The sequence below is a fragment of the Mytilus trossulus genome, chromosome 12 (genome assembly GCF_036588685.1).
Source record: "Mytilus trossulus isolate FHL-02 chromosome 12, PNRI_Mtr1.1.1.hap1, whole genome shotgun sequence".
In the NCBI taxonomy this organism is placed as follows: domain Eukaryota; kingdom Metazoa; phylum Mollusca; class Bivalvia; order Mytilida; family Mytilidae; genus Mytilus; species Mytilus trossulus.
Window position 1 is genome coordinate 2,092,911 of NC_086384.1, and position 22,350 is coordinate 2,115,260.

At 32.4% G+C, this 22,350-nt stretch overlaps 1 long non-coding RNA gene across 1 annotated transcript; it reads right to left on the reverse strand.

Moving 5' to 3' along the window:
• Positions 1-5,097: 5,097 nt before the first annotated feature.
• Positions 5,098-21,362, reverse strand: LOC134692931 (uncharacterized). The gene is made up of 3 exons (XR_010102296.1): positions 21,229-21,362; positions 6,496-6,614; positions 5,098-6,151 (listed from the first exon to the last, which is right to left on the reverse strand). It is a non-coding gene; the product is annotated as an uncharacterized LOC134692931 (long non-coding RNA).
• Between the last annotated feature and the right edge of the window lie 988 nt (positions 21,363-22,350).

Sequence of the window (22,350 nt, forward strand, 5' to 3'; positions counted from 1 at the left end):
CCTTAATTACAGGCTCCTGATTTGGGACTGGCACATACACATGTACAGAAAGGGGCATGGTTAAACATCATTGACATGTAAGGAAAATCCCAACTCTCGCCCTTATTATAGTTATATTTATTTTAGATCATGACAAGCAGTAACAAGTCTACAGATCAAGCTCAATATATATTCTGTTTAGAAAATAATAACTTCAGATGTTTTATTTTTGCAGAGCTATGTAGTCCTTGGACAGTGGCGCAAAAAAAAATCATGCAAATAATCAGTTTATTCTTTTTTGGGGTTATTATATCACTACCAACAATTTGACTAGCGTTTACATGTACATTAAATGCCGCTATAAAAACAGTACTTTTAGGAAACATTACTAATCAGTACATTAAATGCCGCTATATAAACAGTACTTTTAGGAAACATCACTATTCAGTACATTAATTTTTATATCATTTTCAGTAATGTTGGGAAAAAGTTGATTACAGTGCTGAAAATTACAGTCATTTTTCAGTACTGAAAATTTCAGCCATTTTTCAGTACTAAAAATTTCAGCCATTTTTCAGTACTGAAAATTTCAGCCATTTTTCAGTACTGAAAATTTCAGTCATTTTTCAGTACTGAAAATTTCAGCCATTTTTCAGTACTGAAAATTTCAGTAATTTTTCAGTACTGAAAATTTCATTCATTTTTTAGTACTTAAAATTTCAGTCATTTTTCAGTACTGAAAATTTCAGTCATTTTTCAGTACTGAAAATTTAAGTAATTTTACAGTACTGAAAATTCAATCATTTTTAAGTACAGAAAGTTGTAGTCAAATTCAAGACCTAATAAAAAAAAACTCGGTTATGCTATCACAAACATCATAAGCCCCAAGGGTGAGTTGGGAATAGAAATATGCTCACTTGGTCCTGTTCCGACCGGCAATAAAAAGCTTGTTAAAGTGGGGCGTCCGTCTGGCTGTGAAAGATGTATCAGCTTCGTCCTGTCAAAATGCATATATCGAGGTTTAATCCAACGCCTCGAGTAAAGAGAGTGACAAGATCTCTGCACGTTAAGAACCCTTGCAATAACTCTTCCTGTTGCATGGCAAAATTTCTGTCCCTTACTTATATACCTTTATTTTCCAGTGGAAGTCGAAATTCCCCTTGATCATCATCGGGATAGGCCTCTATTATTACAAGACCTAATAGTACCTGTTGTATTTATTGTTAACTTGTTCTCGTCCAGAACCATCGTGAAAAATTTGCCACTGGACATAAAGCAATCAACAATCAATAAAAAATAATCATCAACAAATATCATAAGTTGGTTTGGGATAAAAACAAGAATTTTATTTTAAAACTCCATGGCTATATGTATTCTTTCATTTCAACACATTAATACATTAAAGAGGATTCTTTTGATGAACTGTATGACCACATTCTTTATGTACCTGTTTCAAGCCACGACTTTTCATTTTTGATTGTCGTTATTTGTTGTATGTCATAATTGATGTTTTTCAATGTTTTTGGCGTAAACCAGTGCGGTTTTTTTCCTGACGATTTGTTTCGCTACTTATCAAGATGACTTTTACAGCTTTCCATGCGCAATGATGTTTTCATTGTTGATTTATGTGAAAGGCGGAAAAGGAGCTGTCATAAAAACAGTCAAATTCAATCACATTAGCAACAAATACAAAACTATCAGACAGGGGTCACCAATACAGTTTTTCAATATTAAGCAGTCAGCACCATACAAGAAGTTCTGAATAGCTCCGAGAAAAAAAATAGATGTCATCTAGATGTAAAGCACAATGTCAGAATATCGTTCATCAAACTAAATGTATAACTACACAAAGACATATCTATAACATGACTTTGTCCGACTTGGGACAGAGGTGCATATAAATATGGCGGGTTAAACCGATTTTGTCGACGTCTGACGTTGAACATTATGGTTATTTATATAGTATCCTTGTTCTGTTGTTGTTAGTTGGGACTTGGGAGGCATACCACATCTCCTTGTTTTATTATTAGAACTACACAAAGACATATCTATAACATGACTTTGTCCGACTTGGGACAGAGGTGCATATAAATATGGCGGGTTAAACCGATTTTGTCGACGTCTGACGTTGAACATTATCCTTGTTCTGTTGTTGATAGTTGCGAACTTGGGAGGCATACCACATCTCCTTGTTTTATTAATAGAACTAAATATGTAGATTATATATATGCAGTCGTCTATATTAAAACTGTTGCTCTTTCATACTTGTTTGTAGCACTTGAAATGCAATGACGTCTTTAATATAGTTCACGTTTCTCCTATAGATAGAAAAGATTCTTTTGATACCATGACAGTTTGTTATCAGTAATAATTTCAAAGTAATTTAAAAGAATAAGCACACGTTTCAAGATATTTTTATAACATTAACCTTGGATCAAGTCAGGAACCTGTAGTCAAGTGGTTGTGGTTGGTTCATTTCGGTCATATTTATTGTTTGTAAATTGTTTTGTTATATACATGTACATTAGGCAGTTAATATTCTGATATGAATTGTTTCATATTCATATTTCACATGTTTTAACCTTTTATATCGACTCACTCTATGAAGGTCGTACAGTCGACTACAATTGCGTATATCTACCTAAAACTTTGGTGAACTATTATAGTTGTATCATTGCAAATTATAACAACATTCCTTATTTTTGCCAACACTTATATTTTCTATTCAACGGGAAGAAAATAGAACTTTTGCTTCGTATTGTTATTTGTGTGGTTTTTATATAGCATAAGAATTTTGACAGCAGTAGATTTGGAATGAAAAGCTGGACTAAATTTTAGGGCAGTAAGGCAGAATCCAATTAAAATACATAATTCTAAATATGAAAAGAAATGTTAGTTAAATCTCCACAAAACAGTAACACTTCTACAAAAGATATTTCAGTCTATTACTAATTGGAGTCTTATTCGGTTTTCTTCATCTTTTACGTTACAAGTAAAAGAGTGTTCAATTGGAAAAAAATGATTTTTTGTCCTTGACCTAAAGCACTTTCAAAATCACGGTTAGTGTAAAAGATCTAAACTACAGACAAATTTTCTACTTACGAATCGATCTAACACATGATTTTTTTTAATTGGAAATGGACACGAATCGAGTCTTCACAAGAATTTAACAGTAACTGAACATATTGTAGATAATATTATAGAAAGTGAATATGACTTTTTTTTGGTCGTGAGCATGTTTTATACAACCTTTCTTTATTTCTTTCTTGTTGTTCAAATTTCTTGGTCCTCAACAATTAAAGTCAGTCCTGTAAGCTCTAACCAATAATGTCTCAGACAAATACAACTTATAAGATGCAACGAGAATGCTCAAGCTGAAACGTTTCGCCTGCTTTTATATCCACGAATTATTTTATGCTGATAGACCAAGGAAAGAGTTTAAGTACAGGTGTCACATACATCACACATTGTCAAAGATCCATGAAAATGAAGTCAATTAGAGCTAAACCAATTTAAGTCAGAAATACATGTTAAGCTGACAATCATTATACACACGTAATATAGTTTTTATATTGCTTATCTCATACAAGAAACAGCAAAAACAATGAAAATTACATATTGACCAATGAACCATGAAAAAATAAAGTCAAGGTGACTCGTTAGATGACCTCTGCTAGACAAGACATTTAAATCATAAAATCATTTCATACACTATATCTAGTTTTATCTACTAGTATTGCTAAAAGAAATAGACAAAAAAACTAAATTTAACATTGACTAATGACCTGTGCAAATAAGACAAATAATAGTTCACAAGACACATAGAAAACTAATGACTAAGCAACACGAATCCCACCATGGGTTTGATCTCGGGTGCTCCTGAAGGGTATGCTGATCCTGTTCCACATATAAATGTAGCACCCATCCTGTTGCTCATGTTATTACAAACCCGGTAAATAGTCCAATTCGGTAGTTCACAAATAGGTAAGTGAGAAATTAACATAATAAAAATAGAAATTTGTTTTCAAGCAGTTGCTTGACAATGAAAATGAGGTCAAGGCCAACAGACATAATACAGACTCGTTATACATGTATAAGCCACAAGGTATGAAGCCTCCAGTTAAAGTCAATTACCATATAAAATATCAAGCTCAATACAAATAGCTAACGCCGTATGATTGTTATCTGTATCTTTCGCATGTCACAGGCACGACAATAAAGAAAGAAGACAAGCAAAGTCATGTACATCAATGTCTCGCATCCTGGATTTTAGTTGTATTTGTTGATCAACTCTGAAACAAATTACTCAGGGAAAAGGGTCTTACTTGCAAAAGACAGAACGGAAGATTTTTTTCTAATCCATTTATCAACTTAATATTCTAAAAATAATTTATTTATCATAATATCTTTATTGCAAAATTACACCCATGAGGGTCAAGCAATACAATGAAACAATAATTTTATACTATACAATGCAATAAAATGAAATACAATGTAATACAATGAAATACAAAATAATACAATACAATATATGGAAAAATAGAACATTAGAGTTCAATTATAAATGTATGTAAAAAACACCATCATAACCTTGCCTGACACGGGTCTGACTCCCTCAGTTCTAAAGACTGTTTAATGAAGACTCCAATATGACAAACAAGTTCAGGGATGGGGTTTAGAATGTGTTTTAAGTTTATTGAATGCATCAAGATGCTGAAATAATGGTACATAGTCTTTTAGATAAACAAAAAGATTAAAACGCAAAGATATGTTAATGTCACAATACAAAAAGAAATGATATTCGTCATCTAAGACTTCACATTTTTTACATAATCTTTGTGCTCTTGGAATGTTTCTGTACCTTCCTAATTCAATGCCTAGGGAATGATCACTTAGTCTAAATTTTGAGAGTAACTGCCTATGTATAAAATTATTGCAATTTAAATATTCCTCAGACTGACAATTATTTTTTAATTTCCCATAAAGACAAAGTTTGGGTGAGGAATCCATTTTTGAAAGTTTAATTAAAGTATTTTTTTCATATTCCTCTGAAACACACTTTTTTATATTACATTTTAACATGTTTTTTGATTGTTTAAAGGTACATTATTATTAGAGTAATTTTCTGGATTTATTTTCATTTCTTTAAAATTTTTATCTGCAAATGAGTACCAAGAATAAATTCCTTCTGAATGTAAATTTATGTTTGTTTGTAGAGATTCTTTAACCAGGGGATTAATATCATTACAATTTATTCTATAAAAAAACATGAGTGTTTGAGTTTTTATATAGGAGTCCAAAGTAAATCTACCTAATTCTGATCTAGCACCTATGTTAGTGGCTGTCTTTTTCAGTCCTAATACTGCTTTACAAAATTTAGAATGAACCTTCTCAAAGGGATGTTTTTCTGTTAATGCAAGAGTATCACAAAATGTATTATTTACTGCAGCTCTATTAGATGCTCTATAAGCTGACTGAAAATTATCCATAAATCAAATCTCAGAGTTGTATGTCAAAATAGGTCTTATAAGAGTATCAAATAATTTACATGACAAATTAGTGGGAACAAAATTAAAATTTGACATATATTTTCTCAATAAAAATAAAACTTTAATGCCTTTTTTAGACAGCTCTTCAGTAGTTTTCAAACGCCTGTACCAAGGTAGGAACCTTCTCATTGCTTGTCTCATGTCATGTTAATTGGTGTTTTTTTTTATCGATTGATTGCTGTCGGATACGAATGCGTTTTTTTTTTGGTATGGTATTCCTCTATATGGAGCTACGTATACATGAATGGTGAAAGCATAAACTTTCTACATGTCCCACAACATGGAAAGGACTATTTCAATGTTTTGTACTTAAATGTTTCATTTGAAACTAAATTTTCTATTTTGAGACTTTATCTGTAATGTTCATACAATAATTTTAATTTAAATTGTATATTATTATGAACGAGCTTCTGGTTTGGAAAATATACACTCATGGCAAGTTATTACAGGTTCTTTCGATCTCTTTAAAAATACACCACTGTATGTCTCTTACAGTTTTGTTTAAATGTTCTTCCCTGCACATAATTACTTATTTGTATGTTATATTCTTGTAGGATGTTGATTCAATGATAAAATCCTGTTAAATAAACCGTATTAGACTCTTGGAATTCTTCATTCTGTTGCTGAAATCTAAATATAAAATTCAGGGTACAATTTTCTTAAATAATCATCAAATACTACGGTAACCTTACCAATCAGTGTTATTATTACGGAATTTGTTCTGCACCAGATGCGCATTTCGACAAAACTTCTCTCTTCAGTGATGCTCGTGGTCAAAATATTTAAAATCCAAATCGTATATAAAAGATGAAGAGCTATAATAAGTTAACCCTTAAAATTAGATCTATGAATATTTTTTAGTTATTGCTATAACATTGTTTTAATTATCCATAGTTCATGGATGGAGTATGATACATGCACATATATTATTTTTTAAATTCTGTATTTTACTGATAAATATACTCACTTTTATAGTCAACATCACACTTTTACACTAACAGCAGCAACTGCAGGTGAGACACAGAGTTCTGTGGATCCATTTAGAAAATGTTCAATCTATGTATCCCTATGAAGATTTCTTGTTCCCTAGTTTGGTAAAATAATTAAGCTCATTAGTATGCAGAGGAAAACATTTTTTACAATTTTAGATAAGTTAACGGACAATGATAACGGATAAAAATTTATGAATATAGCAAAGTGGGCTAAAACAAATATGACAACCAATTCTTTTAAATGGATTTTTTTTTAAAACTTTACTATAGGCTGATAAGACTTGAAAGAAATTATTTTGCACAACATGCCCAGAGCATGAGGAAAATTAACTCTCTGCAACTTAAAATGCAGGAAGTAAATTGTGTACAAATTAAAATAAACAGCTGCGCCATGAGCGCATGATACACCTGTCGTCTTGTGTGATAGTTTAATGCAATAATCATAAATAGTTTAATGCAATAATCATAAATATTTTTTGAGAAAGTTTTAAACAATAACCATATATTGTTTTTGAGATACAGAGGGACATATGAACCCAAAAAAACTAAATATCACTAAAATAAAATTTTGAATCAAAACCAAAAAGTATACAGATCTTAAGATTAATGTTACAAAGAAGTATGTAAAGTTTTAAGCAATTATCATAAATTGATTTTGAGATACGGCGTGACATGCATGTAAAAATACCCTCCCCCTTTTTTACAAAATACTAAATAACTGAAAAATGAAATTTTAAATCATCACCAAAAAGTATACAGATCTTCAGATCAATACAACAGAGAAGTGTGTAAAGTTTTAAGCAATAATCATAAATTGATTTTGAGATACGGCGTGACATGTGAAAATACCCTCCCCCTTTTTTTACGAAATACTAAATAACTGAAAAACAAAATTTTAAATCATCACCAAAAAGTATACAGATCTTAAGATTAATATAACATAAAAGTGTGTAAAGTTTTAAGCAATAATCATAAATCGTTTTTGAGATACGGCGCAACATGTAAAAATCCCCCCCCACCTTTTTTACAAAATACTCAATAACTCAAAAATGAAATTTTGAATCATCACCAAAAAGTATACAGATCTTAAAATTAATATAACTAAGAAGTGTGTAAAGTTTAAAGCAATAATCAAAAAATGTTTTTGATATACAGTGCGACATGTGAAAAAACACACCCCTATTTTAGTTACAAAGTGCCGTAACTCAAAACGTTTTAATCTTATTTTGACCGAAAAGTATACAGATCATTTGACTATCACAAGAAACAACTACAATAAGTTTCGTGAAATTTAGATAAGTCGTTCTCAAGTTACGGCCCGACATGTTTACGCCGGACAAACGGACAGACGGACGGACACCGGACATTTGTATAACATAATACGTCCCGTCAAAATTTTGACGGTCGTATAAAAAAGTAATCAAAGCGCTGTATTAAAGCACTGTAGGCAGTTAACCAAAAACCAAGGCAAACATAATTATGAAAACTGTGGCAATATTAATATTGCTTCAATTTTTTTTTTAAAGATTTAAAAGAACAAACATTTAACATTCATATATAATTGTACATGTATGTTCATTTAATGAATTAAATTAAATCATTAAGGCAAATAATTCATATTTTATCAAGGTTTTCAATAGCAACATATATATCGAGTATACTTTTTTCATGGTCATGAGTCTTGAGTCAGCAGTGGTACAAATTCGCAATGATTGCAGTTCTTCTAGTTGATCGTAATTGTTGGTATTAGTTGACTGTTAGTAGTTCAAGTTGATTTTAGTTCTTTAGTACGAGCTTGTAGAAGTATGAATGGACTTGCTTCCCTGGAAAGTAAACTGAGTTTGTGTTCTACATTCCAAAAGTTATGAGACACAAATCAGACAAATGTGTACTACTACAGGGGTCAATGGTGAGGTCTGACTGACCTGTCCATAGTAAATGTAAATGACTCCCACCTTCACCCCAAGTCCATTATGTCGAAGTTTGGAATAAAATTAAAGGTGTTAGTTCTAACAAAGTGTTATGCATATGTGACGCCTATGATATTGACCTAGTATGTCATTCAATCTTTTTAAAATGACAAACAGGAATGAATTATATGGTTTAGGAGTTGATATCTGAATCTTTTACAGGTTCTCAAAACACACACAAGAGGGTGTGGGGTGACCATATGGACTACCCCTATTTTTCATTTGATTTTTTATATTGTCCCATACATGAATATATATGGTTTAGGGGTCTGGATCTCGACCGTTATCAAGTTTTCAAACAGGAGGGGTAGGGGACCCAAGTGACTTCCCCTATATTTCATATGATTTGTTATATAGACCAATACTTGAATATATATGGTTGAGGGGTGGAGATCTCATCTGTTTCTAAGTTATCAAACAGGATTGGTAGGACTCTCCCTATATTTCATTTGATTAGTTCTATTGTCCCATACAAGTACATGAAAATATATGGTTTAATTTAAAGGTGGGGATCTCGACTGTTTCCAAGTTCTCAAACAACAGGAGGGATTGGGTGACTGCAGGGACTCCCCCTATTTTTCATTTGATCAGTTATATAGTCCCATATATGAATATATATATGGTTGAGAGGTGGGGATCTCATCAGTTTCAAAGTTATCAAACAGGAGGGGTAGAGTGCCCTAAAGGACTCCACATACATATCATATGATTTGCTTACATTCAGATATCATATAATCTAGTTGCACTCTATGTGTACAATAAGAAACTTACTGCTATTTTAACTGACCCATCAAAATTGAGAAAAAAATACCCATTGAAATTGCAGTAATATTTTTACACTTTAAAAGCATCTAACTTGCTTTACCAACATTCATTACTGTTAAAGAAAATTTATACTGTCACCAGGACCATATACATTGTTAGATATACTGTTCCCAGCTGTCACAAAGACTCACATTGTATTGGATTTTGACATTAATATTTGTCAAAAAGTAATTTTGAGTTTCAGTACAAAATATTTTCTGTTTCTTTCGTTCTTTTACATATATCTTTTGGTTTTCAATTCTAGAGTTTATATTTATTTACCATGCAAAGATGTATTTTGCCATCTGTTTGATTTTTTTAAAATTTCAAAGATCGCCAAAACCCGGAATTACCGATATCCGCTTCCGGAATCGAATCCGGTATTGTAATTTTCGTCTCAGGTAGCACTCCACAGTAAAAAATTGGCCACAAAATGTTTATAAATCATCTCCTATTCCTGGATTTCTAATACATTAACCTAACTGTTTGTGTTGTACATGTACAGACGTATGTTATCAGTATATTTTATAGATTTGATGTTCAAAAGTTAAAAGAGTGAAAATTAATTCCTTTTATGTTTATCAATGGCAACATTCTGCATTTATTAACCATAAAATATTGCAAAAAGGGGGGTTAGCATGTTAAATTTGGATCAAACTAGAATTTCAATGCCGTTGCGTGATACCTTTTTAGAAACTGTTTTCATAAATCTTCCTAATGATCAAATAAAAAATGGGTGACTTTCGCCTCATTTTTTCGTAAAATCCAATCACAAAAAGTTCGTGCAATAATTGCCGGACCAATGTATGGTAGGGCCCTGCAAATACGGACTGTCATACAGAAAACAGCCTATTATTACATAATATCGATGTTCATATAAACCCAATACAAAAATAAAAAAGAAGATGTGGTATGATTGCCAATAAGACAACTATCCACAAAAGACCAAAATGACACAAACATTAATAATTATAGGTCACAGTACGGCCTTCAACAATGAGCAAAGCCCATACCGCATATTGTCAGCTATAAAAGGCCCCGATAAGACAATGTAAATACAAAGGCTATTTTAATACTCAGCTATCCAAAAATGAATTTTATTGCACACTAGCTCTCATATTTGAAAAATTCACGGGCCAAAATGCGAAACTACACACCTAACTGTGGAATGCTACATTTGTACCTCATATCAGCCATTTTGTTTTCAATGTTGTTTTTGTCAGATACGATTTTACTCGAATTTACACATTATTTGTCGGCGATTTTCTGTATAAAGCTAGCGGTTGAACAAAATGAACATCGCTGTCATGCATAGTAATGCTAAAACAAGTTTTGAGATCGTTTATTAGGAGCCGACTTTGGTAAAAAGGTTTGCAAAGTTATTTTTTTATTTCCTCTCAAGTCGGGAATGTCGAGCATAGCTTAACCAAGTCGAATGTCCGACTGCAAAAATGGAAGGCCGCTAATTTGAACCCCTGCCTCCAAATTGAAAAGATACAAAAATTTCGTCTTATAATTTAAAATTGCCGCCAACAGCATGATCAGTCGAACTTATTTTAAGATTACTGACGTAATTGACTACGTATTGATGACAAACAATATTCCTACGACTTTTGCCATTGAAATCTAAACTACTTGTCTTTAGAGATTTCGGCGATTAAACATTTCATACATTTGTTCTTTGACAGCTTAGTCAAAATCTCAGGGGATAATAAACTACATAAAGATTCCTAATGTGCCCTACTTCCTATGTGCAACTTCAAAACTTTTTGATAAATCTACGATCATTTCAGTTTTTTCTGATCATATTTTTTGTAATCAAGAATTAAAAGTATAAAAAAAACCTGTCCAATTAGTTATAAATAACATAACATCCAGCTAGATAATAACAATGGCACATAATTCAGCATTTATTGGGTAGAACACAAATCTAGGGTGCTCGCATAAGGCAGCTTAACTGCCTAAAAATGAAGCTTTGCTGTAGTAAAATATAAACTTGCGTAGCAACAGATCAAAATGATTAGATCTATTCGTCAACTCCCCCCCCCCCCCAAAAAAAAACCCATCAAATTATTGTCCCCTTAAAACAAAACAACCCTTAAACCCTAACCATGGCAACTATAAAAGAACCATTGTAGTAAAGTTACAGATTGCATAACAATATACCCGGAGACAAATTATTAAGTGACACAGTTTTGATGGCGACATCCAGTGGCGGATCCAGTAATTTTTATAAGTGGGGGCCCGCTGACTGCTTAAGAGGGGCCTCACTCCAGTCAAGCTTCGTTGATTCTTTTTATAAGCAAGCAGGGTTTTTTTTTCCAAAAAGGGGGACTGAACGCCCCCCCCCCCCCCCCCCCTTAATCCGCCTCTGACATCATTTCGACAATTCGCAAGAGATTCACTTTTTATCGAGTTTCGAGTTGCGAGTTAAGAAAGTCGAGTTGCGAGTTAAGAAAGTCGAGTTGCGAGTATTGAATTGTGAGTAACGAAAGTCGAGTTGCGAGTTACAAAAGTCGAGTTGCGAGTTACAAAAGTCTTGTTGCGAGTTTTAAAAGTTGAGTTGCGAGTTATAATAATAATAATAATAAAAACTCATTAGGATTAAACCAAATTTCAATAAGGCTCTCTACATACAATATCAACTACATGAATGAATAATTTACTAATATACAAATGTAAACAATAGATCTAAATAAACAAAGTATAATGACAACAACAAGGTGCTCCGCATGGCACATCTTTATACGACCGCAGTGGTCCAACCCTGAACGGTTGGAGCAAATTTGGTCACAATATTCAAGCTTGATACTGTCTGAATTTCGATTGTGATCGAATTTTTGTCATATTAAGGTTTTTGTCACCAAAAAAATGTGGCCAGAGATCTAACAAATCTACTGTACAATACTGTGCAATTGAATTAAATTGAGAATGGAAATGGGGAATGTGTCAAAGAGACAACAACCCGACCAAATAAAAAAACAACAGCAGAAGGTCACCAACAGGTCTTCAATGTAGCGAGAAATTCCCGCACCCGGACGCGTCCTTCAGCTGGCCCCTAAACAAATATATACTAGTTCAGTGATAATGAACGCCATACTAATTTCCAAATTGTACACAAGAAACTAAAATTAAAATAATAACAAAGGCCAGAGGCTCCTGACTTGGGATAGGCGCAAAAATACGGCGGGGTTAAACATGTTCAATTGAAGGCTTCTTCTTGAAATTTTTCAAAATTCGAATTTCGAAAAGTTTGAAAAAAAGGAATCCCTTAAAAAATTTAACCCCCCTAAATTTTTTTTTATTGAAACCCCCTTTTTAAGCAATAACCCTTCAACTCAATCCCATCATTTCCCTTGTAGCATGGAACCTTGTATAAAAATTTCAGAGAGATTCATTCACCTAAACATTTTTTGTTTGGAAACTAGAAACATGCTTCTTTTTTGCCCTTTTTTGGCCCCACTAATTCCTACATATTTGGGCAATTATTCCAAAACTTAATCCTAGCCTCCCCTTTGTTATGTGGAACATTGTGGTACAATTTTAGAGAGGTCAATACAATTACACACAATTTATTGTCTTCAAACTAGAAAAATGCTTGCTTTTGGTCCCTTTTTGGCCCTTTATTCCTAAACTTTTGACCCATAACCCCGTAAACGAATCCAAACCTTCTACTTGTGGTTTTAAACATTGTGGTACAATTTCAGAGCAAATGAAATACTTATACACAAGTTATTATCCTTAAACTAGAAAAATCCTTGTTTTGGGCTTCTTATTCCAAAACGGTTGGACAACCATCCCCAAAATCGATCCCAACCTTCCTTTTGTGGTATTGACCCTTCTGAAAAAAAATCATTAAGATCTATTTTTTTAAACTAGAGAAACTGTCCGGAAACCAATTGGGCTTCGGACGACGCAGACGACAACGACATCATACCATTATACGATCCAAAAAAATGCTTGAGGTCGTATAAAAAACACCTATAGTATAATACATTGTGGCTTAACTCATACATTTGACACTTAAAACAATATAATGACTTGTAAGAGTATTTGAAAAGTAGATATACTTTTTTATTTTTTTTATTTCACTGGATAATGAATTCCACGCTTTTGGGCCACTAAAAGAACCAGATGCTTTATACGAAAACAAAAACTCCCAAAGTCAATCCCAACCTTCCTTTTGTCGTCATAAACCTTGCGTGAAAATTTCATAGATTTCTATTTTCTTATACTAAAGATATTGTGCAAAAACTAAGAAAAATGCTTGTTTTGAGCCGTTTTTGGCCCCTAATTCCTAAACTGTTGGGACGAAAACTCTCAAAATCAATCCCAACCTTCTTTTTGTGGTCATAAACCTTATGTTAAAACTTAATAGAATTCAGTTTACTGAAAGTTCTTGTGCGAAAACCAAGTTAAATGCTATTTTGGGCCCTTTTTGTCCCTAATTCCTAAACTGTTGGGACCAGAACTCCCAAAATCAATCACAACCTTCCTTTTATGGTCATAAACCTTGTGTTTAAATTTCACAGGTTTCTTTTTACTTATACTTAAGTTAAAGTGCGAAAACACCTGGAATGTTTTCGGACGACGACGACGACAACGACGCCAACGTCATATACGACCGAGATCACAATTGTCTGTTCTTCTTTGCTTCGTTTTTCACGAATATAGTCCCTAGTGTTTATTCGTTTAAACTAATATGATATGTTACTTGTAATTTTTCTTTTCATTTAAAGTACCTAATAAAATACCAAAGAGCTTCCAAAACTTAAAATTACTGGAATTTATTACAGCTTTGTGTTTATTAACTTAATTCTCTGGTTGGTGAGCTCTTTTGCGACCTAATTTCGCCACGACCGCACCACGATTGAATTGAACATGTTCAAAGTTGGCCATGCTCTTCACGATCTTGAAGATCTCACCACAACCGTGGAACGACCTTACTGCGACCTACACGATCATCAAAATTTGCATTTTTCCACGGTCGTAGTGCGATTGGCTTAGTGGGACTGGGGTATAAGAGAAAACTCAATTCGGAACATCCATAATCACATGGCTAAATCAAATAACAAAACGCATAAATAAAGGATAGACATGAATTGTCAATTTCCTAAGTTGGTCTCTGTATGATCTATAAAATATATAAGTTTCTCACTGAATGTATAGAAAGAGGGTAACCAAAGATTTTGCGACGATGCAAATATTAAACTTTACAATATAAATAAATGTCTTTAACCAACCAATTCAAATAGCAAAAGCTATGCAATTAACAAACATATACTTATATAAGCTTCATGTAAATTATTGAACAATGAAATACATTAATTATGAAATTTGAAGTTTTCCCAAGGGCGCTAGTAATTAATTGATAACACTGTCTACCACACAGCATTTCGGGGACACTCCCTCTGGTATCTTTCCTCCCTCTTTTATAGCTGACTATGCGGGTGCTTTTTTCTAATTATTTGGGGCATTATGATGACCTATAGTTGCTAATGTTTGTGTCATATAGTCACAGAATCATCCTAATCGCGTCCCTCAATCTTAAACTTTATTCTATTACCAATAGTTTCAACACCTAGTCTGATCAAGTCTTGATCAATAAGGTGCTGAAAAGTGTCATATTCTATCCTATCATCTTTAAACTTTTTAATTTGAAAGATTTGCAGATTAAGTTCTGCAAGAGCACGTTGTACAGCAGACGACATGTTGACAGTATGAAAATAAACCCGAAATATACATGTTTTCGGTTATTTTCGGAAGTCTACCAACACCACATAATAAAAAAAAAGCACTGAAAGTAATTGATTAACCACCTATTATAATATGTTTTGAACCAAACATAAAACATTTTGACCACTGATCATAAAGTTGTTTGAACTGATCATACTATTTATTTTACTGAACATAATGATCAGTCTTCAGAACATTATATTTATTTCACTCAACATAATGATAACAGTACTGATAATAAAGTGCTGCGCTTTAGCGCATGATACGCCCGTTGCTCTTTTAACTTGTTTTGAAAGTGTTAGTTATTGTCCCAAAATTGGAAAATCCCCCCTTTTTAGCATAGTTTATATAACAAACCAAAACTACTTGTACTTGACAAATATTTCTCTAAATGAGTGAGAAAATTCAAATAAGAGATAACAGAAAAATTAATACATACATGTAGATAATAATTAACAATTATAGAACATACAGACTTATTTATGGGATTAAAGCCTTGGCTTGTCAAATACGAATAATCTGAGACTACTATAACATGTGTTATAGTAGTCTCAGGAATAATAGATCATTTTGAAGTAAAATGTCGCCATTTAAAAAAAACAAATTAAAACATGAAATTATATTAGCTTAATCTTCTAAACTCGACTTAAATCTTGCACAATAAAAATATCAAAATCCCTAGTGAAATATTTCAAATATAACAAAATCACTGATTTTACAAAATCTTTAACAAAATGTCCAAAAAGTATCAAAATCATTTTTTTTCCATTTTTCCACTGTGACACAGCTATGGCGTTCCATATTCATTGTCTGTCCTATTATATTTATATATGGTATTTGAAATGGAAATTAGCACAAAACCAGTCATTTTAACAATTAAGATCCTATCAAGGAACCCTTTTAAGGTGACTATATCAGAGACAAAAACAAAATGTTTACAATAGATATAAAAAATGAAGATGTGGTATGATTGCCAAATAGACAACTCTCCAAAAGAGACCAAAATGACAGAAATTACTAACAATAAGTCATCGCACGCCCGTTAACAATGAGCAAAGGCCATACCGCATAGTCAGCTATAAAACTAAAACGGCCCCGAAATAACAATGTAAAACGAGAAAACTAACGGCTTATTCATGTACAAAAAATGAACGAAAAACAAATTGAACACATAAACAAACAACCACTGGATAAGTACACAAGACAAAAAGAAAAGGACAGTACAAAATATGTTAAGAATCTAATCTCAAATAAAAATGAAAATAATCCTCGTACAAAATAAATATTTATATAAAAAAAGTGACTAGATGCTCTGCAAGGGTAATTAGCATATTTCGAATTTTACTTAATATGTTTTTGACCAGCAATGTAAACAAAATAATAAATACATATTTGAACAATAAAACAAAGAATTTTTCATCATAGGATCGGGATATTGTAACTTGATAAAGGAATTCGAATGTGAAATGGTGGTAGCTAACCATGGATCCAAGAAAAGACACGTATTATATAGGTCAATAAACACGAAATTATAATAAGAAGATGTGGTATAATTTCCAATGAGATTTCTGTTTACTACAAGCTATAACTACTGGAAGAAAAAGCTCCAGTAAAATCAAACTTTATCAAGGATTGGAGAGGCCTTGTTATCTGAAAGACAGAGAAAACAACATGATTTTTTTTTATATCGGGATTTTTTCAATATTCCCAACTATAAAATCCGACAAATTAACGAAAAAGTTTTTTTTTAGTGAGAACAACATTTTATCAAACCATATTTATATCTTCAATATAAAAATAAGGAGATGTGATAGGATTTTCAAAGTTAAAAAAATAAATGGATTTAAGCAATCATAGTCGGCAATAACAGGTTCCGACATGAAAAATAAGAATTAATACACAAACTGACGGCCTAATTCATAATTAAACAATTTACGAAAAACATATATGACATACACGAACCAACGACAAACACTGAACTACGGGCTTTTGACTTAAAACAGGTACATAAAAAAGTCTGTGTGCGCTCACTTCTAAAAAGAAAGAAAAAAACCTATCACAACACAAGACCCAACTATAAAAAAATCAGTTGAATGATCGGATCATCATTTAATACTATCAATGACGATTTCAGATCAGGTGCGGGATCCAAACCACGGAACACCCTGAAATTCCACAAAATAAAAAAAAATCGAAAAACTCAGGCAGACTCAACTTTTGAGTGTGTAATTTAGGTATAAAAAATTGATAACAATACAAAATAACTAACTGATATTAAATTGTAACAGAAAAAGAAGAGAAACTCATTCCAGACATGTGTTGCAGCATTGGATTACAGTAGTTTTAATAAATATTTATATGACAGAAGTATCATGGAAAACATAAACTAATCATGAATGTGGCAGAAGAGATAGTACACGGTTTATGTTCTTCTCATATATATTGTTCAGGAAGGCTCAGAGTGATTGTACAGTAAACTTGCAAGCGATTTTACAGTCAATAATAATATCCGACATGGAGAAAATGAATATATTTGGATTTCTTCTGGAACAACGACTTCAAAACTTTCAGACAGGTACGACTATATATCAGAAAAGGTACATGTGGAAATTAAGGTAGCAAACATTGATTTTTCGATGGTTTTTTTAGACATTTTTCGATGTTTTTTTATACATTTTTGATCGCTGTTGTGTGACAAATTGGATCGTTTCACATGGAGCTCCATCATTCTAAGGAAAACGTTTGGATGCACATAGCTTTCTTATTATTTTATTGGTTCTTTATAAGAATATTTTAGCTACCAAAACTTGAAGCAGAAACGTTACATAGCTATATATAGAAAGTAAGAAACATAAGAGTTCATCAAATTTTCATCAAGCAACTTGTTATTTTGCAAATGTCGGGGCCCCTTTTGACAGTCTCCCGAATGACCAAATTATTGGAAAACCGTACAGTTCCGTTTCCACACTATGGTACTGGTCTCTCCGAATAGAATCACGCTTTTACTACGCTCTCGCTATAATGATACAGCGACCTTTGCGATCTTACCACGACCTTAGTGCGAACTCACTAATACCTGATTCCACCACGATTGCTTTGAACATGTTTAAAGTTGTATACGCTCATCACGAACTTGAAAACCTCACCACGACCGTGATACGACCTTACTGTGATCTTCAAGATCGCACTACGATCGTCAACATTTGCATTTTTTCACAGATCGTGTTGCGATCGTTGCCTAGTGTGACCGCGGAATTAAACTTTATTAGTTCAATAGAGCCACATGAGCTTAACAAAAAAATATTCTACCCTTAGATCATATGTTTACCATTTCCTGGTAACAGGACTCAATTTGGCAAAAAAGAGGGAAAGTGCAGAGTTTATAAATTAACCAAATTATGTTTAATAAAAAGAAATAATATAGATATTCAGACATTTAAAACTTTTTTCAGTTAAAAAAATAAAATAAAAATAGTGTTCAAAAGTAAACTTTCGTTAAAAAAATATGAATTATTTGATGAAAAAAACCCAACAAATTGCACACATTTAAAGAACATTTTATATATAAAACAGAATTTACAAATAATTTAACATAAAACAGATTATGTTTATCTGTTTATCTTTTAATACAAAAAAGTTATGTATTCCTGTTGACAGGAAAAATATGTCCACAAATCCGAATTTTGAGCGTCCGTCGTCGTTAACTTATAAACAAATTTTCTCCTCTGAAACTACTGGGCCAAATTTAACCAAACTTAGCCACAACCATCATTGGGGTATCTAGTTTAAAAATTGAGTCCGGTGACCCGCCAAACTAACCAAACTAACCAAGATGGCCTCCATGGCTAAAAAAAGAACATAGGGGTTAAATGTATGTTTTGGCTTATCACTCTGAAACCAAAGCATGATGAATCGGACAATGGGTTGTTGGGTTACTGTCCCTGAATTGGTAATTTTAAGGAAATTTTGTCCGTTTTCTGTTATTATCTTGAAAATTATTATAGATAGAGATCAACTGTAAACAGCCATTATGTTTACCAAAGTAAGATCTACAAAAATTAACATGACCGAAATGGTAAGTTGATCCCTTAAGGAGTTATTACACTTAATAGTCATTTTTTTTACCAATTTTTCGTAATTTGTTTACAAAAATCTTCTCCTCTGAAACTACTGGACCAAATTCAACCAAACTGAGCCAAAATCATTATTAAAGTATATTTTTATATATCTGCTCTAAAATTTTCATATGAATTGTACAACTGGTTGGTTGGTTGCTGTCCCCCAATTGGTAATTTTTAAAGAAATTTAGCCGTTTTTGGTTATTATCTTGAATGCTTTCATATATAGAGATAAAATGCAAATAGCATTAATGTTCAGCAAATTAAGATCTACATATAAGTCACCATGACCGAAATGGTCAATTGACCCCTTAAGGAGTTATTGCCCTTTATAGTCAATTTTCAATTAACAATTTTCATTAATTTGGTAAATTTGGGTAAGTTTTTACAAAATGTGTTCCTCTGTAACTACAGGGCCAAGTTCATTACAGATAGAGAAAATTGTAAGTAGCAAGAATGATGAGTAAAGTATGATCTACGAACAGATCACAATCACCAAAAAACAATTTTGTCATGAATCCATCGTTTTCCTCTTTTAATACACTCATAAACCAAGGTGCGCAACACAGGCTCTTAAGAGCCTCTAGTTATCCTTCATTGAACTTTTGATGTCGTCCCTTAGGCCGTTAGTTTATTTCGTCTTAATTGTTTCACATTTTTTTTGTCGTGGCCTTTTATATAAACTGATATACAGTATGGGTATTTGTCATTTTTTGTCAAAGGCCGCACGGTTGGTTATAATTAATAAAACTACTTCATTGATCTCCAGTTGATAGTTACCAAATTGGCAGTCATACCACATCTCCTTACTTGTTATGATATTGTATACATTTTTCGTGCATGACTTTAAATTTCGCGTCCTGTCTAAACTATATATGAAATATTAGTCGCTTGACGTTAAAAGCAAACAACTAACAATCAATAAATTTAAACTCGTGTAGAAAATCAATTAAATTTTGGGGTTAAAAGGGGGAGGTGGCAGGAGGTCTTTGAATATAAATATGGTGGCCTAGTAAGAGCTGGAATCAATAGGCATGCTTAGCGACAATTTTTTAGACTTAAAAAATAATTTAAAAAAATCCGCAAAAAATCGTGCTGCCCCATTCCCATCCTTAGAATAACAAACGGTCGTACCCTTACTGTTATTGTCCGTGTGTTTTATTATTTATCCAGCTAGTTGTCCATATAGTGTCCTTCTAAGGAGGCAACTGTTTAATATTCTGGGGGGAGCCTTGATAATCACAAAATAAATGGTTTGTTCTGTGGTCGTTTCAAAATACATAACCTGACTTACAATGCATTGAAAATTTACTCTGCAGGTCTATTCGAAAGTATTAGATGGCAACAGATTCTTCATAAAATTCATTTTTTCCCAAAAAAGTCGGGAAACACTTCTGAAAAGTTCATTTAATAAAATTATTAATATTATTTAAAATATACTTGAGATGTCTGAAAAAGGGTTTCATTTAACTTGAGCTTTATTGTGTCAGATACACATACCTCACTTTTATTACAGGGCAGTAACTACATTGAGGCAAATTTAATGCTTACGATATAATTTTATATATACTCAAAATTGGAATAAAAAGGAAATATCAATATAGATATTTCTCATCAGACTCGTTATTTTTCCTTTAATCTTTTATTTATTTATTTATTTCAAAGTCTAATTTTCTATGAACCAATGTATTCGCTGATACTGTTTTTCTCTTTAACCCTTTCTAGCCTATTTTGCTGCAATATACTAGATACATAATTTTCTAAAGTTGTTATTTTACATTTTTTATGCCTCAATTATGGGCATTATGTTTTCTGGCCTGTGCGTGCACTCCTCCATCTGTCTGTCCCACTTCAGGTAAACGTTTGTGGTCGAGGTAGTTTTTAATGAAGTTGAAGTCCAATCAACTTGTAACTTAGTAAACATGTTCCTTTTGTCTTTGTCTGAGTTGTCTTTTTTAGACGGTCCGAGTTGTCCCCAGACGGACATGTTGGAACCAACTAAAATGCCCCAAGTTTTAACACGTTATTTGATTTCGTGATCACCACCATACTAACCAAATGAAATTTCGTAACTTTTTACCTTAAAAAATCCTGGTCCTAAGTAGATTTGGAAGTTGTCGTCAGCAAAAGATAAAACACCGTTCATTGCGGGCTTCCGTTGTCGTTGATTTCTATATTTTATGCAATGTCAATTTCATCATGCAATACTTTCTCCGCAATCAGGGGTTCATTAAGGGATACAAACAGTTTGATATTCATGCTAATAATATATAACAGTTACGATTTAAAAATCAATTTTAATTTAGTTTATCTTTTTTACAGTAAGAAAAATAGAATATTAGAACAATGTCATAAAGATATAAACTTTTTAGTATTCTGAATAAAACTGGGGAAAGGAAGGGCGCAGTAAAATCTTGCCCTATCCCAGTTTCGCAGTCTCATACATATTTTTTGTATAAGGCTAAGAAACTGGGGAAGGGCGAGGTTCTACCGAGCCCTTCCCCAGTTTTGCGCCAAGCACAAAAAAAGTTTATATTTTTCTGACATTGACCTAATATTGCTTTTATACTGCAACATAAATTAATAAATTGATAGCTATTCAAATCGTAACACAAAAGAAAGACTTATTTTTATCCCTTCATGGACCCCTGATTGTGGAGAAAGTGTGCCATGATGAAATTGACGTCGTACACAATAGAGCTTTGTTACAATATTTTATATAAAATAAATACAACTAGTTGCAGTATAAAAACGTTTTATATATTTCTGACATTGACCTTATATTGTATGTGTAGAAGCCTTTTAGTACTTAAAGATGACAAAAAGTTTAAGTACTGAAAATGATTTAAATTTTCAGTACTGAAAAATGACTGAAATTTTCAGTACTGAAAAATGACTGAAATTTTCAGTACTGAAAAATGACTGAAATTTTCAGTACTGAAAAATGACTGAAATTTTCAGTACTGAAAAATGGCTGAAATTTGAAGTACTGAAAAATGGCTGAAATTTTTAGTACTGAAAAATGGCTGAAATTTTCAGCACTGTAATCAACTTTTTCCCAACATTACTGAAAATGATATAAAAATTAATGTACTGAATAGTGATGTTTTCCTAAAAGTACTGTTTATATAGCGGCATTTAATGTACTGATTAGTAATGTTTCCTAAAAGTACTGTTTATATAGCGGCATCTAATGTACTGA